The sequence below is a fragment of the Oryctolagus cuniculus genome, unplaced genomic scaffold, assembly GCF_964237555.1.
Source record: "Oryctolagus cuniculus unplaced genomic scaffold, mOryCun1.1 SCAFFOLD_57, whole genome shotgun sequence".
NCBI lineage: Eukaryota > Metazoa > Chordata > Mammalia > Lagomorpha > Leporidae > Oryctolagus > Oryctolagus cuniculus.
Genome location: NW_027208388.1, coordinates 33,944 through 51,978, shown reverse-complemented (window position 1 = coordinate 51,978; position 18,035 = coordinate 33,944). Strand labels below are relative to the sequence as shown.

The 18,035-nt window shown below is 42.8% G+C and overlaps 1 long non-coding RNA gene across 2 annotated transcripts in view; it reads right to left on the bottom strand.

Annotated features, from left to right (window-relative positions):
- Positions 1-4,109: 4,109 nt before the first annotated feature.
- Positions 4,110-18,035, bottom strand: part of LOC138848388 (uncharacterized) — a 39,861-nt gene continuing 25,935 nt past the window's right edge. For both annotated transcript variants that reach the window (XR_011386148.1, XR_011386149.1), the window contains exons 2-3: positions 12,507-12,649; positions 4,110-10,568 (exon numbers count right to left, since the gene is read on the bottom strand). This is a non-coding gene — a long non-coding RNA (uncharacterized lncRNA). The remainder of the gene's footprint in view (positions 10,569-12,506; positions 12,650-18,035) is intronic.

The window sequence follows — 18,035 nt, the reverse complement described above, 5'->3', positions numbered from 1 at the left end:
CAATGAAGCATAGCAGGTAACACCACTGATCACAGGGCTGGACTCCATATGGATGCCAGTTGGAGTCCCAGCTACTCTGTTTCCAGTCCAACTCCCTGCTAATGCACCTGGAAAAGCAACAAAGAATGGCGCAAGTTCTTGGGCCCCTGAAAGCACATGGAAGACCCAAAGAAGGTCTTGGCTCCAAATTTGTTTCTGATTGTTTAAGTGATCTGACAATTTTCTGTATTTCATTTCTGGCATATCCTCGATCACTTCTCCTTCAGCTTCTATTATTTAAGATTTGTAGTGTCGGCCGGCGCCATGGCTCAATAGGCTAATCCTCCGCCTGTGGTGCCAGCACACCAGGTTCTAGTCCCGGTCGGGGCACCGGATTCTGTCCCAGTTGCCCCTCTTACAGGCCAACTCTGCTGTGGCCCAGGAGTGCAGTGGAGGATGGCCCAAGTCCTTGGGCCGTGCAGCTGCATGGGAGACCAGGAGAGGCACCTGGCTCCTGGCTTCGGATCAGCATGGTGTGCCAGCTGCAGTGCACCAGCTGCAGCGGCCATTGGAGGGTGAACCAATGGTAAAAGGAAGACCTTTCTCCCTGTCTCTCTCTCTCTCACTGTCCACTCTGCCAGTAAAAAAAAATAAATTAAAAATAAATTAAAAAATAAGATTTGTAGTGTCTTTGGGGGTGGCGGCTCATAGTGTTTTCGTTATTCTTATTACTATTTTTCCTTTGTTTTTGGGCATTTCTGGAAGCTTTTCTCTTTAATATGTGTCTTGGTGCTTGTGGTGAGGTTTCCCTCTGCTATCAGCTGCTATGTGTCTGTGCGTTGCAATTGGAAGCCCGCAGTCCCAATTCCAAGAGTCCTGCTGACCTTTCCATCATGAAGGGGGTGGGTGCAAGAGCTTGGTGCACTAAGCCCTGGCTACTGGGGCCGGACTCTCTTTTCACTGGTGCATAAAATGAGCTCGAAATTTCAATATTTGGGATTTCTCCTTGTTATACAGCTTGCATGGTGGAATTTACTCTGAAATGTTGTGATCCTTGTTCCCAGGTGGTAGGTTTTGTAGAGTGGCCCCCAAAATTGATAGGCATTGCACAGAAGGCAAACACATTAGGCCCCTGCTTACATTCAAAGATGTAAACAGACAATATGGCTTGCTCTAGCCAGCTGCAAGGCTGGTGAGGGGAGGAGGGAGTCAAAGATGGACAGGGGTGTGCTCAACCTCTCTGCTTGTTCCCCTATTCTTCCCGCTTGGAAATTCAAATGCAGCTCATCAGGCTCCCCCACCCACTGCTGTTGCCATTGATTTCTCAACAATGTTGCAGTGGATTCATTTCTGAGAGGAGCAGCATGGTGGGGGCAAGAGGAGTGGAGTCACCACACAGACCCCGGGAGTCGGAAGAAAGCAGGCTTGAGGTGAGCAGCCCGCAGACTCATTTATTACAGTTGGAACTACATCTTATATAGCCAAGACCAGCCAATCCAGTCAACGGGCAGTCTATGCCCCAACCAATCACAGCCTGTCGCCAGGCAGGCTCCGTTGCCAGGTGGGTTTCAAAGCTGTTCCTGAGTAACTGACACTCGCTTGCCAGTGGCCACCTTGGCATGGCCTTCTCATTCCGCCACACACTGCTATCTGCAGTTCAGAGGACTCGTGACCTCATGTCTCACCTGGTCTGCCAGGGTGGGGGGTGGCATCAGTCTCCCCATTTGACTTTTTTAAATAAAAGATTTATTTATTTATTTATTTGAAAGAGTTACAGTAAGAGAAGAGAGGCAGAGAGAGAGGTCTTCCATCTGCTGGTTCACTCCCCCAGTTGGCCACAATGGCTGGAGCTGTACCGATCCAAAGCCAGGAGCCAGGAGCTTCTTCCAGGTCTCCCACATGGGTGCAGGTACCCAAGGACTTGGGGCATCTTCCACTGCTTTCCCAGGCCATCGCAGAGAGCTGGATTGGAAGTGGAGCAGCCAGGTCTCAAACTGGCACCCATATGGGATGCTGGTGCTTCAGGCCAGGGTGATAACCTGCCGTGCCACAGCACTGGCCCCTTTCATTTGACTTTTCTACCACACCTCCACTGCACCTCTGCAATGTGCCTTTCTTTTTTGCTCCCTCAGCATGGACCTTCCCAGTCTCTGTTGGATTCCTGGGCTTCTCTGTGCTAAATTCTCATGGCTATGTCACCAGCTTGTATCCCCTTTCCTTATTACCTATTTTGCCCTATGTGACTCAGAACATCCTGTTGCTGTACCGCCATCTTGGCCCCCTTCATGTTGAGATGCAATTCTCTGTGATCTTCTGGGCTGTGTCATGATGAGAAACTGCTCTTACAGCTTCAAGGAAGTGTGGGTCCTGAAAGCTGAATGGGCATCATTGTCAAGTATAAACAGGCTGCATAGAAGAGGTGGGTCCCAAGTCATGTCTGTGCCTATGGTCACATGTCCTGTAATCCTTCACAAAATGAAAATGGAGGGGCTTCCCTGCCACTCTTGTCTGTAAGGGTACCTCACTGGTCATCCAGATCCCCCTCTTGGCTGCAAATTTACAAAGGAGCATTGCAGGTAAAGCCTGAAGAAGAGGCAAACATGATCCAAACTGTGGATCTTGATCATGTCATGAGGGGTCATTTTCAGAAACATCTCCCTTGAGTCAACACTGGTTCCCAGATTTTGGAACTTGTCCCCAGATGCAATTACAGTATTGACCATGGTCAGCATTACGCCAAAGTCATGTGACTGATAAATCAACTCAGGGCTGCCAGGGACAGTATTAGATGTGGGGCAGACACTCAAATACTCAGAACTGACGCTTCTGCTTCTGCATTTGGGGAAGGTGCAGTCTGAGGTCCCTGCAATGTTCTTGGTGTTGCCTGCTTTGGTCAGCAGCATTTTACAGAGAGTGACCACATGCTTAGTGCCATTACTGTCCAGCAAGTCACTGGTTTTCAGGGTCAGGTTAAATAATTCTTGACAAAGGACCTAAGTATCAGCCAAGGTTGTGACCTCAGTGTCTAAGAAACTACCCAGTGACTCATAGAGCCATTCACAGCAGAGCAAATGTGCAACCAAAAGCGACCTGTCCCTAGATCAATACTGAAGAAGTAGACCCTGTTGAGCAGGAATAAGGTCTTTAGTGTTTTCTCTCATTTCTACTTGGACAAGAGAGAAAGAGGGGGATGTGGGCTAGCGCTGTGGCATAGCAGGTAAAGCCACCACTTGCAGTGCCAGCATCCCAGATGGGTGCCGGTTTGAATCCCAACTGCTCCATTTCAGAAACAGCTTTCTGCTGTGGCCTGGTAAAGCAGGGGAGGATGGCCCAACTGCTTGGGTCCCTGCACCCACGTGAGAGACCTGGAAGAAGCTCCTGGCTCCTGGCTTCACATCAGCACAGTTCTGGCCATTGCAGTCAATTGGGGAGTGAACAAGCAGATGGGAGATTTCTCTCTCTCTCTCTCTCTCTGCCTCTCCTTCTCACTGTGTAACTCTGACTTTCAAATAAATTAATAAATCTTTAAAAACAAAAAAGAAAGGCAGGGATGGGGAAAATGGCCATAGAGCACCAGATATGGCAGAAGGTTGGGAATTCTCTGAATTTGTCTTAGCAGGACATCTTGAAACAAGGATGAAGAGGTGTTTCAAACCATGCAGTGGGCTTGACCTCATGTTTGATGGGCTGACTGGACACAGGAAAAGAAGGTTCAGTGTGACTAGAGTAACCATCACTTCTTCCAGGCCAGACAAGGGTTAGATGGGGGAATAGAGGTATTGCATGCAGTCTGTGAATAGGAGAGACAGGTGGAAAAGGGGAAACCTTTTTAGGGTTGTGGCAATGCCATCCTAGATGGTACCAGGGTGCACACTCCCAACAGTGACCAATTCTTGGTTCTAACCCCCACATCAGTTTCAAGGTCAGATCCTATGGGTGGTTACTGTGAGTACAGAGCTCACTCACCCAGGAGCAGTCCATCTGTCCTCATGACAAGCCTCTCTCAGTTCCTACCAACAGTGCTGCATTCTGCCTGGAAGGAGCAGCCTGATGTCATGGCCAGTATCCCTATGGACATCAAGGGACCCTGCCTAGCCTTTGCTTCCTGCGCTCACTGCCCCTCCTAGATTATCCTTAAAGGGCCACCATATCCCTTTCCTCCTCAGTCTCCTTGTTGAATCATGGAGCCTAATGGGAACAATTCTGGTACTCCTGTAACTGTCCTTAGGGGGTGGATGGTACATACCTCTTCCTTATTTGCCTTTCAGTTAGAAGAAGCTGCCACATGACAGCACTCTGTAAACAAGGGAGAGAATGTGTACTTTGACATGAGCACATCATCTTGGAGGCTGAACTGAGTGACCTGTGGTTTTTGTGGTTTCTGAGTACACATAGTCCTCAAGCAACAGCAGTTCCTGTGGGACTCTAGGGGTGTTTGACCAAATCCACCTTTCCCAGAACACTGGCTTCCTGTCCGGTGATCATCAGGACCCATCCCATAGCTGTAGCACAACTGGAAATATGGGCATCTCTAAAATGAAGACTGGATGACCTGTAGTTGCAAAACTATGTCATTTAGGGTCACCGATCCAGCAGATCTAAGGACCCAATGTTTAAAATTTTCTGGATATTTTCTGCTCCATTCCCTCATAACTCCTAAACTGAGTTCAAGGGCCACTCTAGGAAGGCCGGCAGCTTTGCTGCAATCATCACGTCTCCTTTTCCAGCAAAAATGTCAGGAGATCCAGAGAATACAAAATAGAGGTGGATGGTTCTGACTGGTGTTCTGGCTCCATATGCTCTTGCCCCTCACCAGGACTTGATGTACAGTCCCTGCTGAAGGTGAAGTACTTGCTAATCCCAGGACTTGGAGAAATAACAATGCATTGTTTCACCCCTGACTCCCAGATACCCAATATCTGCTGGGACCCCACAACTTACCTAGGGTACCAGTCCCATGGTACTACACAACACCTGTGACATATTTAGAATAGAGCTCTTCTGGATGCCAAAGTGATCTGAGGACATATTACAATCCTGACAGCCAAACATGGTACAGGGTAGGAATTAGGAGTGGGAAATCAGCCTCAGGACAGGGAAATACTGCTTGATGCAGAAGCAAACCCACATCCATGTCAACACTTCTGGCTAAAGGGGAGTTTTTCCCATAGGAACCTCACTGTCTTTTTCCACATCCAGGAAGGGCTACCCATGTCCAGGCTACTATGGTGCCTACATCCTCCCTGGTCCCAACAGCCATAGAGAGTGGCTGCAAAGGACAACCCACTGATAAGTCATGTCTGGGGATGCCTTTAATGCCCTCTCCCCAGTCACACCCACCATGCATCCCTCAGAAAGTCAGATCACATCAGCTGCCCCACTGAGGGCTCCACTTCACCCTTTCTGAAGGTGTCTGAAGCCCCACAATGACATCAGGCAAAAAGAAATACCCTACTCAGCCCTCACCATCATCAACTTTAGGAGATGCCTGTCTCTACCAGAGAAATTGAGATGTCTGCATAATCCTTGAGATGCTCCCTGGAATGTTCCTTCCCAATACTGGCACTCACACAGAGTCCTTTCATTATTATAGGCACACAGAAGGGCAGGGATATTGAAGCCAGTATGGGATCTTACCCCAGATGCCAACCATAGACAACAGTGGCATCATGGAGTTCTGCTAACCCTATCGCAGTGATCTTCCCCAGGACATGAGAGTCCAGTGTCAGCCTCTTCAAATCTTCACTCCTCCCAAATAATTAAACTTCTAGCAGTAGGTACTGGGGATTTTTCCAGACTATGGGAGAAGAAGACATGTCTGTACCAAGTGTGCTATAGGCCTAGGTGAACCATTTCTTGGACAAGGTGGGAATTTAGGTGCCTATTAGCTACGGCAGGATTAGAGAGTAACTCCAACTGCCTTGACTATATGGGGATCACCAGAGAATTGCAGTTTCAGGCCCACTCTTAAATTATACCTTCTACTGAGGGTCAATAGATTCAAACCACTAATGCATGTGAAAGTGCCCACACATTCACAGCTTTCATACACAGTTCAAGACATTCCTTCCCTCTGAGGGCCAGACTACTCTTGAAATGTACAAATTTCTGGTGGAGTGATCAAGTCCCCCTTCTGCCCATAGGGGCAGGCCTGTCTTTGACCCTGGTTCCTGACTGCTCTCACCTGTCTGGTGTTTCCAAGTACAATTGCCCTGAATCACTGTGAGTCTGAATGGGCACCAGTGATCAGGGAGGTAGCAGCCCTTGCCACAGGGAGTACTCTATCCAAAAGTCTTGGGAATGGTGCCTATTCATCTGTCCTACAGTGGTCACCTCCAATTCATTTGTTCCCTGTACCAATGGCACAATGGGCCAGCTCAAACAACTTCCTGGTCAGGAAATCAAATATTACAGATAAGACACCAAAGAAACTAAGCCACACTTGAAACTTTTAGGAGGAAAGGCAAACAGTTTATTACACATGCAGACTTGATGAGAATCATGTCCCAAGTGTCAAACTCAACTCCTAGCTCTCCTTTTTTTTGTATCATAAAATCAGAAAATTAAAGTGAAAGGGTTATTCCATGAGGCACCTAAGCAAGAAGAGATAACCATCTCAAGCATGTAACTGAGCTGACTAGAAAAGAGATATACTTTGGGAATTGCTGGCATGCACATTGTTGAATAGTAAAACAAAAAAGTCCCTAAAATGTTCCTGAGCAGACAATCCCTGGCCACATCCTGTCTGAGCTGATAGGGAAAGATAATATGGGCTCCAGCCTTATAACAGGAATCATACCTGGCTGATGCTAACAGATAGCAATCTGGCTGGAGAAAAAAACCTCTGATTGCAATTAATCTAGCAGGGGACAGCCCATAGCAAGATTCCTGCAAGATGAAATGTTTGAGAAACTCAGAAACCTGTACTTCACATTGACATGAGTTCTCCCATGTATATTGAATAGGATGTGTTGTTTGGTCCCCTCCACTGATAACAGTGTGAGGGATTATAAGTAATGGAGGCAGATTCATATAACATTGTGGGGAAGAAGAGCAAAGGAGCAGTAGGTCAGAAGTTTGGAAAGGATGTGGTCCACTATTTGGTGTGGAGTAAGATCTGTCAATGGTGTGTCCTAGGAAAATGGCATGGTTGCATAATGTTTGTGTCCCCATGAAAGACCCTGCTTCCCCAAGAGAGATTCAGATAGTGCATGTGAGGGAATGGCTGTATCTCATGGGACAGACTAGGAAACAAGGCCATCAGTGAACCTAGAACTGTTTTGAGTTGTGGCCACAAAAATGTTGTCCCTATGTTTTTGTGATCTTTCCATCTCTATAACTATAGGTGATGTCAGCCCACGGGTTGGAAAGATATCATCTCACAGTCATGTAAAATTCTCACTGAGCAGGAGGGAAGATCCAACAGGCTCAGAGAGGCAGTCCAGGGTCATGGAACTGGTAAGTGGTGGAGCTGAGTGACAGAAATGACTTTACCTGCCAAGTCGCAGAGGCTGGGCATTTGGAGTTGAGTTGGCTGCCCCAGCACACAGTGTGGCTGTGAGCACTGGAATGCCCTACATGGGCCATCTTTCCTCCTGTCCATCACCCTCTGTGCTTCCCATGTGTAGATGTACCTTGGTTTTTATGAACATCTGAATACAGCACTGGAAGGAATCCATTGATTTATTCCCTTAATGCATGATTTCCTGGGGCCAGGCCTTGTCAGTGAAGACAGAAAGTTAATGAAGGCAGGCAGTTTTCTTGTAGGGAATGTTTGGACACAGAGGTTCTGGCTGCTGTGCTGTGGTCAGGAGGTTGGAGGAAGGTGACATTATGGTCTCATGTCTATTTTTAGTGCCCTGGCCCTGCTATCACAAAGTTCCACAAATGGTAATTTGGCGCATTTTAAGTGTCAAAAGGACCAGGTATTCTCTGAAAGATGTAGGAGAGGGTCCTTCCTTCCTCTTCCTACTTCTGATGTCTGCTAGAAACCTGTAGAAATAGTTCCTTCTCTTGTAGATACACAACTCTGGACTAGGTCTCCAGCCTTACACAGCTGCCTCTGTGGGTCTGTCCACTTCTCTCTATTTTCCTATGGATCTAAGTATGATCTATAACAAAAAGCTTTCCCACATTTATTTCATTCATGAGATCTCCACTTTGTGAATTCTCTGGTGTTGTAACTGAGATTTTGGCAGAGCTTTCCAACACTCATTACACTCTTTAAGATTTCCCTCAAATGTGAATTCTCTGATGTCTTACGGGTTATGACTTCTAATTAAAGGCATTTCCACATGATTACTTTCAAAGGGTTTATTCCCTATATGAATTTGAAGATGTGCAATGAGGACTGAATTATGGTAAAAGTCTTTCTGAGTCATTACATTCAAAAGATTTCTTGCATGTTAATTCTTTTATGTTTGATGAGGTATGATTGGTACCAGAGGCATATCCACACTTAATGTTTGGTGAGATGTAACTTGCACAAAAAGGCAATGTTGTGGAAAATTCCTGGTGTGAATTCTCTGATGTTTTATTAGTTGTGAATTATAGCAACAGGCTTTCCACCATCATTACATTCATGATGTTGTTATCTAATGATGTGTAGCTTATATTCAAAACATTTTTCACAGTGGTTGCATTCATAAGGTTTCTCCCCTGTGGGAATTCTGTGAGGAGTTGAGGCTTGAATTTTGGCCAAAGACTTTTCCACAGTCATTGCATTCATACGGTTATTCCTCTGAGCTAATTCTCTGATGAATTATGATGTTTGACTTCTTGCCAAAGGCTTTTCCACAGTTTTTACATTCATAAGGTTTTCTCCTGGGTGAATTTTCTGATGTGGGATGAGATCTGACTGCCTCCAAAAGACTTTTCCACACTCATTACACTCATAAACTTTCTGCCCTGTGTGAATTCTCTGACTTATGAGGCTTGATTTGTGACCAAACCCTTTTGCACAGTCATTGCTTTCATAGGATTTCTCCTTTGTGTGACTTCTCTGATGTTTGATGAGTTCTGACTTGTGCAAAACGGCTTTTCCACAGTCATTACATTCATAAGATTTCTCCACCGTGTGGGTTCCCTGATGATTTATGAGGGTTGACTTTTGGCCAAAGGCTTTTTCATAGTTATTGCATTCATAAGGTTTTTCCCCTGTCTGAATTCTCTGATGTTGAATGAGATGTGACTTACGCAGAAAGGCTTTTGCACAGTCACTACATTCATAAGGTTTCTCCCCTGTGTGAATTTTCTGATGTCTGATAAGATCTTTCTTCCACATAATTTTTTTCCACAGTCATTGTATTCATAGGTTTTATCTACTGTGTGAATTCTCTGATGTTTGACAAGATAATTTTTCAACAGAAAGGTTTTTCCACGGTCATTACATTCATAAGGTTTTTACTGTGTGAATTCTCTGATGTAGAATAAGATGTGACTTATGCATAAAGACTTTGCCACAGTCATTACCTTCATAATCTTTCTGCCCTGTGTGAATTCTCTGATGAGTTATGAGGTTTGACTTCTGGCCAAAGGCTTTTCCACAGTCATTGTGTTTCTCCCCTGTGTGACTTCTCTGATGCTTTGTGAGGTTTGACTTATGGCAAAAGGCGTTTCCACAATGATTACATTCATAAGGTTTCTCCCCTTTGTGAATTCTCTGATGATATATGAGGTTTGACTTCTGGCCAAAGGATTTTCCACAGTCATTAAATTCATAAGGTTTCTCGCCCGTGTATTCTCTGATGATTTATGAGGTTTGACTTCTGGCCAAAGACTTTCTCACAGTCATTACATTTATAAGATTTCAACCCTGTGTGAATTCTCTGATGTCTAATGAAATCTGACTTCTGGTAAGTGATTTCTACACATTCATTACACACATGAGGGTTTTCCACTACATGAGTGCTGTGATGGAGGATATGGCAGAATTTATTACTGAATGATTTCCCACAAGTTTTACAGGAATAGGATTTCTTCCCTATATTTGATCTATGATTCATTCTAACATGTGATTGGTAAATGACAGATTCCACAGGCTTGATGTATTTATAAACTTTCTCTCTTCCAGGACTTTGTTGATGCTTACTGAGGTTAGAATTTTTATGGAAATCTTGTACTACTTGAGTTGTCTTGCCAATAGTGGCAGTTGACTTATTATAAGTTTCTACAATAAAAAGCTTCTCAGATTCACAAAATATATTCTTCCTTTTGAAAATTTTCCCTTGTCCAATTTGTTCAAGTACCTGCTCCACGGTTTGAATTTTGTGCTGTTGGTTAAGAGGCTCACAGAATTGGAGACTATTCCCAGGTATCTTGGTAGCATCAAATTTCACTCCAGCTTGTAGTTGATCAGGCCCACAATGGGATACACATTGTGACATATATTGCATTCTTCAGGTTTAATTCCTGAATAGTTTCTTTTTTTGATATTCAGTGTTGGAATATGGCTTGAACTAAAATTAAGTTTTTTCTTAATTTAATCATCCTGGGAGTTGATGTTTTATTATTTTTCATAACATCCTGATTCAGATTTTTGTCCTGACTTTTTTGGTAGATCTTACTCAGATCATTCCTTTCCAAGGCATCTGAAGTGAGAAAAAATTAACGATATCACTAAATCAAATATAATTGTTTCTCCTGGCATACCCATGTAAAATGAATGAAGTTACTTATACCCAAGAGGGATAAGATTTTAACAAAATGAGTACAAGATAATATATATGAACATTATACAGTTTTTTTACATAACACATTAATATATTAAATTGTACCTATAGATTTCACAATGTTCATTAATGATCATATTTACTACCAGAATTTTTTTCAACTATGGCTGAGTGGTTTTTGTGGTAAGATGCCATAAGTCACTGCACAGGATGTCTGTATCCAAAAACAGTACCAGTTTAATCTCAGCCTACCCTGCTTCCAATACAGCTCTCTGCTAATGTATACTGGGAAGTAGCAGATAATGGTTCATGTGCTTGTGATCCTGTGATACATCAGAGATGTGTATTTGGAATTCCAGGCTTTGGGCTTCAGATTAGTCAGACTAACTGTTGTAGGTTTTTGGGGAGGGAGCTAATATAAAATCTCTTTCTCACTGCCATTCTGACTTGTACAAAGATAAAACAACTATATTTTAAAGTTGGACAAATATTTAATAAAAATACTCACTTATTACCTAGAAAACAAATTTTCCCTGTCCTTTTTAAAAAAGATCTATTATGTGTTTTACAGAGAGAGGTAGAGCCAGAGACATTGAGAGTGAGAGAGGTTTTCCATCCACTGGTTCACTCTCTAAACAACCACAAAGGCCAGAGCTCAGCTGATCCGAAGCCAAGAGCCAGGAGCATTTTTTGGGTCTCCCACGCTGGTGCAGGAACCCAAGGGCTTAGGCCATCTTCTAATGCTTTCCCAGGGCATGAGAGAGTTGGAGCAGAAGTGGAGCAGCTGGGACTTGCACCAATGACCATATGGGATGCCACCTCTAGATGCCAGGGCTTTAATGCACGGCACCACAGTGCCAGACACCACTGCCCTTTTTTTTCAGTTCATTTTTTAAAAATATGTGTTTTGTACTTCTTTAATATTTCAACTATCAATATGGGAAAGTTTTACTAGATTATTTACTTGCATGTGGAGAAGAGTGAAATGTGTCTGTATGCCAAGCAGGATCACATTTAAGGGACAAGATTTGAATATGTGGTTGTCTCATGTTCTGTCTTCCCAGGAAAACAGCATTTGTGGGAAACCTGACATCCTCAGCTTCTTCGAACTACAACAGTTACAGAAAGTCCCAATAGACCACCTTTGCTATACATTCCCATGTTTAAAGAATTTGTTTCTGCAACCCAGAGTCTGCTCAATTATTGAAAATTGATTTCTAACTCATTGTGAAGACATCAGCCCTGGTTACCTCCTCTCATTTCTTTCTATAAACACTCCTCTGTGATAATTTGAGTTTCTGGAGGTTTTGATCAGTTGTTGATTTTCACATAAAACTTCATTTCCTTTGCCTTTACCAGAGATACTGATCTCCATAGATACTGTAGAATGTCTGTGTCTGAATCACAAGACCAGCTGTCTTCAGGAGTAAGACTTGGGAAAAACTCATGGAAAGAGCACCAGTCAGCATCTGCTGCACTGCTTCTACCTTGGCCTCCCTGCCCATTATGTGCAGACTGACCTGGAAGGCTCTGATGTAGGTATTCTTCCCCCATCCAGGGCTCTGCTCCTTGCTCCAACTTGAAGATCAAGTCAGATTTAGTCATGCAGTGTCCTATTAATGGAAATAATGTAACACTTTGTGAAATCACTATCTTGGGTTAATTAAAGGAGTACAGCTTGGTCCAGGAGCTATGCAACCAGTGCTCCAAACTGAATTCCTTCTCAGGTGGTAGATATTCAAAGTATTCATGGACTCAAATTCAATACCTGTCCCTCATTAAACTATAAATACTGCTCACTTATTTGTCAAATATTGAGAAAATGTTACCATTGCGCATGTGATGAGTATCACTCACCCAAGGAGAGCAGGCTGCTGTAGGTCTCCAGCATCACATCACATCACAGCCAGGTCTTCAAATGCTATCATCATCTGTGATAGAACACTCCTGGTCAACAGGTCAACTCTGTCATATAACAGACAATGGCAGTTGTATATCTTCTACGTGGGTATGAAGGAAGAAGGAAGGATGTCATTTCATTTCAGATTTGTTGAGCATATGGACATCTACACAGAAGCATTCAATAGGGGGTCAAACCTATGGTATTAAGGCTGTGAAAGATCCCCAAGCTGGAGGGAAACAGGAATTTCTGTTCACAAAGGCCAGACTATGTCAAGGGCAATTGCACAGTAGGCTGAAAGGGGGACAACAGTCACTCTGGAATGAGCAATGTTCAGAAGAATGTAGAAGTATTCAGGGAAAAAGACAAGAAACCATCAGGGAAGTTATGAAGGGACTGAACAGAGAAGAATTTCCAGGAAAACACCATGCACAGTCAATGAAATTATGGCAGAGAAAAAATATTTTTTTAACTTTTATTTAATGAATATAAATTTCCAAAGTACAATTTATGGATTACAATGGCTTCCCCCCCATACCGTCCCTCCCACCCACAACCCTCCCCTTTCCCACTCCCTCTCCCCTTCCATTCACATCAAGATTCATTTTTGATTATCTTAATATACAGAAGATCAGCTTAGTATACATTAAGTAAGGATTTCAACAGTTTGCTCCCACACAGAAACATAAAGTGAAAAATAATAGATGATTTTTTTTAAATGATGATGAAATCAGATCAGACCTATTGTCATGTTTAATCCCAGTGAGAGTCAAGTTGGGAGTTGATAATTTCTTTTTTTTTTTTTACAGAGGATCAGTTTAGTATGCATTAAGTAAAGATTTCAACAGTTTGCACCCCCATAGAAACACAAAGTGAAATATATTGTTTGAGTACTCGTTATAGCATTAAATCTCAATGCACAGCACATTAAGGACAGAGATCCTACATGAGGAGTAAGTGCACAGTGACTCCTGTTGTTGACTTTACCAATTGACACTCCTGTCTATGGCATCAGTAATCTCCCTATGCTCCAGTCATGAGTTTCCAAGGCTATGGAAGCCCTCTGAGTTCTCCGATTCTTATCTTGTTTAGACAAGGTCATAGTCAAAGTGGAGGTTCTCTCCTTCCTTCAGAGAAAGGTACCTCCTTCTTTGAAGACCTGTTCTTTCCACTGGGATCTCATTCGCAGAGATCTTTTGCCAGAGTGTCTTGGCTTTCCATGCCTGAAATACTCTCATGGGCTTTTCAGCCAGATCCGAATGGCTTTAGGGCTGATTCTGAGGCCAGAGTGCTATTTAGGACATCTGCCATTCTATGAGTCTGCTGAGTATCTCACTTCCCATGTTGAATCACTCTCCCCTTTATTCTATCGGTTAGTGTTAGCAGGTACTAGACTTGTTTATGTGCTCCCTTTGACTCTTAGTCCTTTCATTATGATCAATTGTGAACTGAAATTGATCACTTGGAATAGTGAGATGGCATTGGTACATGCCACCTTGATGGGATTGAATTGGAATCCCCTGGTATGTTTCTAACTCTACCATTTGGGGCAAGTCAGCTTGAGCATGTCCCAAATTATACATCTCTTCCGTCTCTTATTCCCACTCTTTTGTTTAACAGTGATCACATTTCAGTTAATTTTCAACACTTAAGAATAACCGTGTGATAATTACAGAATTAAACCAGTCATATTAAGTAGAACAGACAAAAAAACTACTAAGAGGGATAATGTATTAAGTTGTTCATTAACAGTCAGGGCTATGCTGATCAAGTCACCATTTCTTATAGTGTCCATTTCACTTCAACAGGTTTCCTTTTTGGTGTTCAGTCAGTTGTCACCGATCAGGGAGAACATATGGTATTTGTCCCTTTTGGGACTGGCTTATTTCACTCAGCATGATGTGTTCCAGATTCCTCCATTTTGTCGCAAATGACTGGATTTCGTTGTTTCTTACTGCGGTATAGTACTCTAAAGAATACATATCCCATAATTTCTTTATCCAGTCTACCGTTGATGGGCATTTAGGTTGGTTCCAGGTCTTAGCTATTGTGAATTGAGCTGCAATAAACATTAGGCTGCAGACCGCTTTTTTGTTTGCCAATTTAAATTCCTTTGGGTAAATTCCAAGGAGTGGGATGGCTGGGTTGAACGGTAGGGTTATCTTCAGGTTTCTGAGGAATCTCCAGACTGACTTCCACAGTGGCTTGCCCAGTTTGCATTCCCACCAACAGTGGGTTAGTGTCCCTTTTTCCCCACATCCTCGCCAGCATCTGTTGTTGGTAGATTTCTGCATGTGAGCCATTCTAACCGGGGTGAGGTGAAACCTCATGGTGGTTTTGATTTGCATTTCCCTGATTGCTAATGACCTTGAACATTTTTTCATGTGCCTGTTGGCCATTTGGATTTCCTCTTTTGAAAAATGTCTATTGAGGTCCTTGGCCCATCTCTTAAGTGGGTTGTTGGTTTTGTTTTTGTGGAGTTTCTTGATCTCTTTGTAGATTCTGGTTATTAACCCTTTATCTGTTGCATAGTTTGCAAATATTTTTTCCCATTCTGTCGGTTGTCTCTTCACTCTCCTGACTGTTTCTTTTGCAGTACAGAAACTTCTCAATTTGATGCAATTCCAATAGTTGATTTTGGCTTTGACTGCCTGTGCCTCCAGGGTCTTTTCCAGAAATTCTTTGCCTGTGCCAATATCTTGAAGGGTTTCTCCAATGTTCTCTAGTAACTTGATGGTGTCAGGTCGTAGATTTAGGTCTTTAATCCATGTTGAGTGGATTTTTGTGTAAGGTGTAAGGTAGGGGTCTTGCTTCATGATTCTGCACGTGGAAATCCAATTTTCCCAGCACCATTTATTGAATAGACTGTCCTTACTCCAGGAATTAGTTTTAGATACTTGATCAAATATAAGTTGGCTGTAGATGTTTGGGTTGATTTCTGGTGTTTCAATTCTGTTCCATTGGTCTATCCATCTGTTTCTGTACCAGTACCATGCTGTTTTGATTACAACTGCCCTGTAGTATGTCCTGAAATCTGGTATTGTGATGCCTCTGGCTTTGTTTTTGTTGTACAAAAATATTTTAAAAGAGACAGTAGGCGTTTAACTTAGTGTTTATGATGCCAGCTCAGATACTCTATCTCTGCATCAAATTTCCAAAGTTGGATTTCAGTGCCAGCTCCAGTTTCCAGCTCCCAGCTAATGCAGACCAGGGGAAGCAATGGTGATGCCAACCAAGAGGGAGGCCTAGATTCCATTCCTGACTCTTGGCTTCAGTTGTGCCCCACCCCTGCTTGATATGATTATTTAGGCAGTGAAGAAGTGCATGGGAGCTCTCTAGCTTTCTCTCAGTCCATCAACTTCTTTCTCTATCAAGCTCATAAATATTTTTAAATAAGAGAGGAGATTCAAGAAGGAATAGAAAGTAGCTTTTGCTTTTTTTATAATGCCCTGACCTAAAGTGCCGGCATCCCAATGGGTGCTGTTTTGAGACACAGCTGCTTTACTTCTGATCTAGCTGGTCTGCTATGACCTGGGAAAGCAGTAGAAGAAGGCCCAAATGATTGGGCCCTTGAACCCATGTGGGAGACCCAGAAGAAGCTGCTGGCTCCTGGCTTCAGATCAGCACAGCTCCGGACATTGCAACCAATTGGAGAGTGAACCATCGAATGAAAGATTTCTCCTCTCTTCTCTCTGCCTCTCCTCTCTCTGGGTAACTCTTTCAAATAAATAAATAAATCTTTAAAAAAAATCTTAAAACATAAAAGAACCTGCAGTAGATTATTTCCCCCACATAGTCCTTACTCTACCTTGGAATCAAGTTCAACTCCTCAAACTATTAAGGACTGCATTACTCTAACAATTAAAAAATAAATGCAACTTATTTGTGTTTTAGCCCTAGGTAACTCTTTCCCTTGCAGAATGCTAAGTGTTTATTTCCAGGGTGGCACTAAAACACTGCCCACTACATCATCTGTATAACACTAAAGACTGTATTGGACATCATGACCCCAAAATTTAGAATATTGTCCTTGAAGCTTCAACTGAAACCATATAACAAATATATATTTTGCTATGTCAACAGAAAGATGAGAGACCAAATTGCCTTATCTTGGATAACTGCAATGCTTGATAGTCATGATAAATTCATCATTCATCTTGTTTCTTTATATTCCCTGAGAATAAAATTTATCTTTATTTTTCCATTTCCATTAATAAATTATTATAAATCTAAAAAGAAAACTGACAGCAAGCTGGGGAATAATTACGAAAACCACTTACACGGGCCAGTGCTATCACACAGTGGATTAAAGCCCTACCCACAGAGCCAGCATCCCATATGAGTGCCAGTTTGAGTCCCAGCTTCTCCACCTCAGATACAGCTCCTGCTAATATGACTGGGAAAGTACTGGAGTATGACTCAAGTGCATGGACCCCTGCAACTATGCAGGAGACCCAGAAGAATCTCCTGCCTCTTGTCTAGATTGGCTCTGCTCTGACCATTGTGGCCTTTTGCGGAATGAACCAGCAGATGGAAGACTCTCTTTCTCTCTCTCACTTTCTTTCTCTATCACTCTCTATGACTCTGTCTTTCAAATGAATGAAACAAATATGCTTTAAAAAGTACATAATTTTCAGGTGATGTATTAATTTTCTTTGCTCTTTGAAATATCTGGAAGTGCCCTGAATCATACCTGGAAGAAAATGCAAATGCAAGGATTTAAAAGAAAATTTCTTGGCTTTCCTTCTACATTGCTCTGTAGAAAAAGGAGTGATAGAATGAATACAGGATACATAAATAGAGAAAACATCAACTTCACCACAGAGGAATAAATGTCTAAACATGGAAATATATAAGCAAGTGTGCCCACCTCTATTAAGTGGCAGAGATTAACCAGAAGTTATCATTGGTTTAATGAAAGCATTGCCAAAATTTTATTAAATGATAATGTAAAAATAAAAAACCGGGCCACAACAGAGAGCTGGACTGGAAGAGAAGCAATCAGGACAGAACCGGTGCCCCAATTGGGACCAGAACCTGGAGTGCCAGTGACTCAGGCGGAGGATTAGCCTAGTGATCTGCAGTGCCGGCCAGAAACTTGCCACTGTTAACTTTCATATTCCCATCATTTAAAACAAGAGGCCTTCAAAAAGTTCATGGAAAAAGAATATTTTACTCTAATTCCATTTTCCACCCACTTGTTACAGCCCCTTCATCACAACTAACAGGAAGTAAAGGCATTATTTATTATTATCATCCCTGTTTTACAGGCATGAAGACAAAGGAGGAACAGAAAACTTCAGTGGTTTCTGCCTAGGTAAAGAGATAGTGCCAGACCAGGATTTCAATCTGCTTGCCTGGCAACTAGTTGATTGACATCTTGTCTCAAAAGCATCTCAAATTCAACATGTCTAAACAGAATTAACTCTTGCCAACTCCCTAAAACTAGGTTTCTTCCAGGTCCCTCCCTCAAGGATCCATGTACA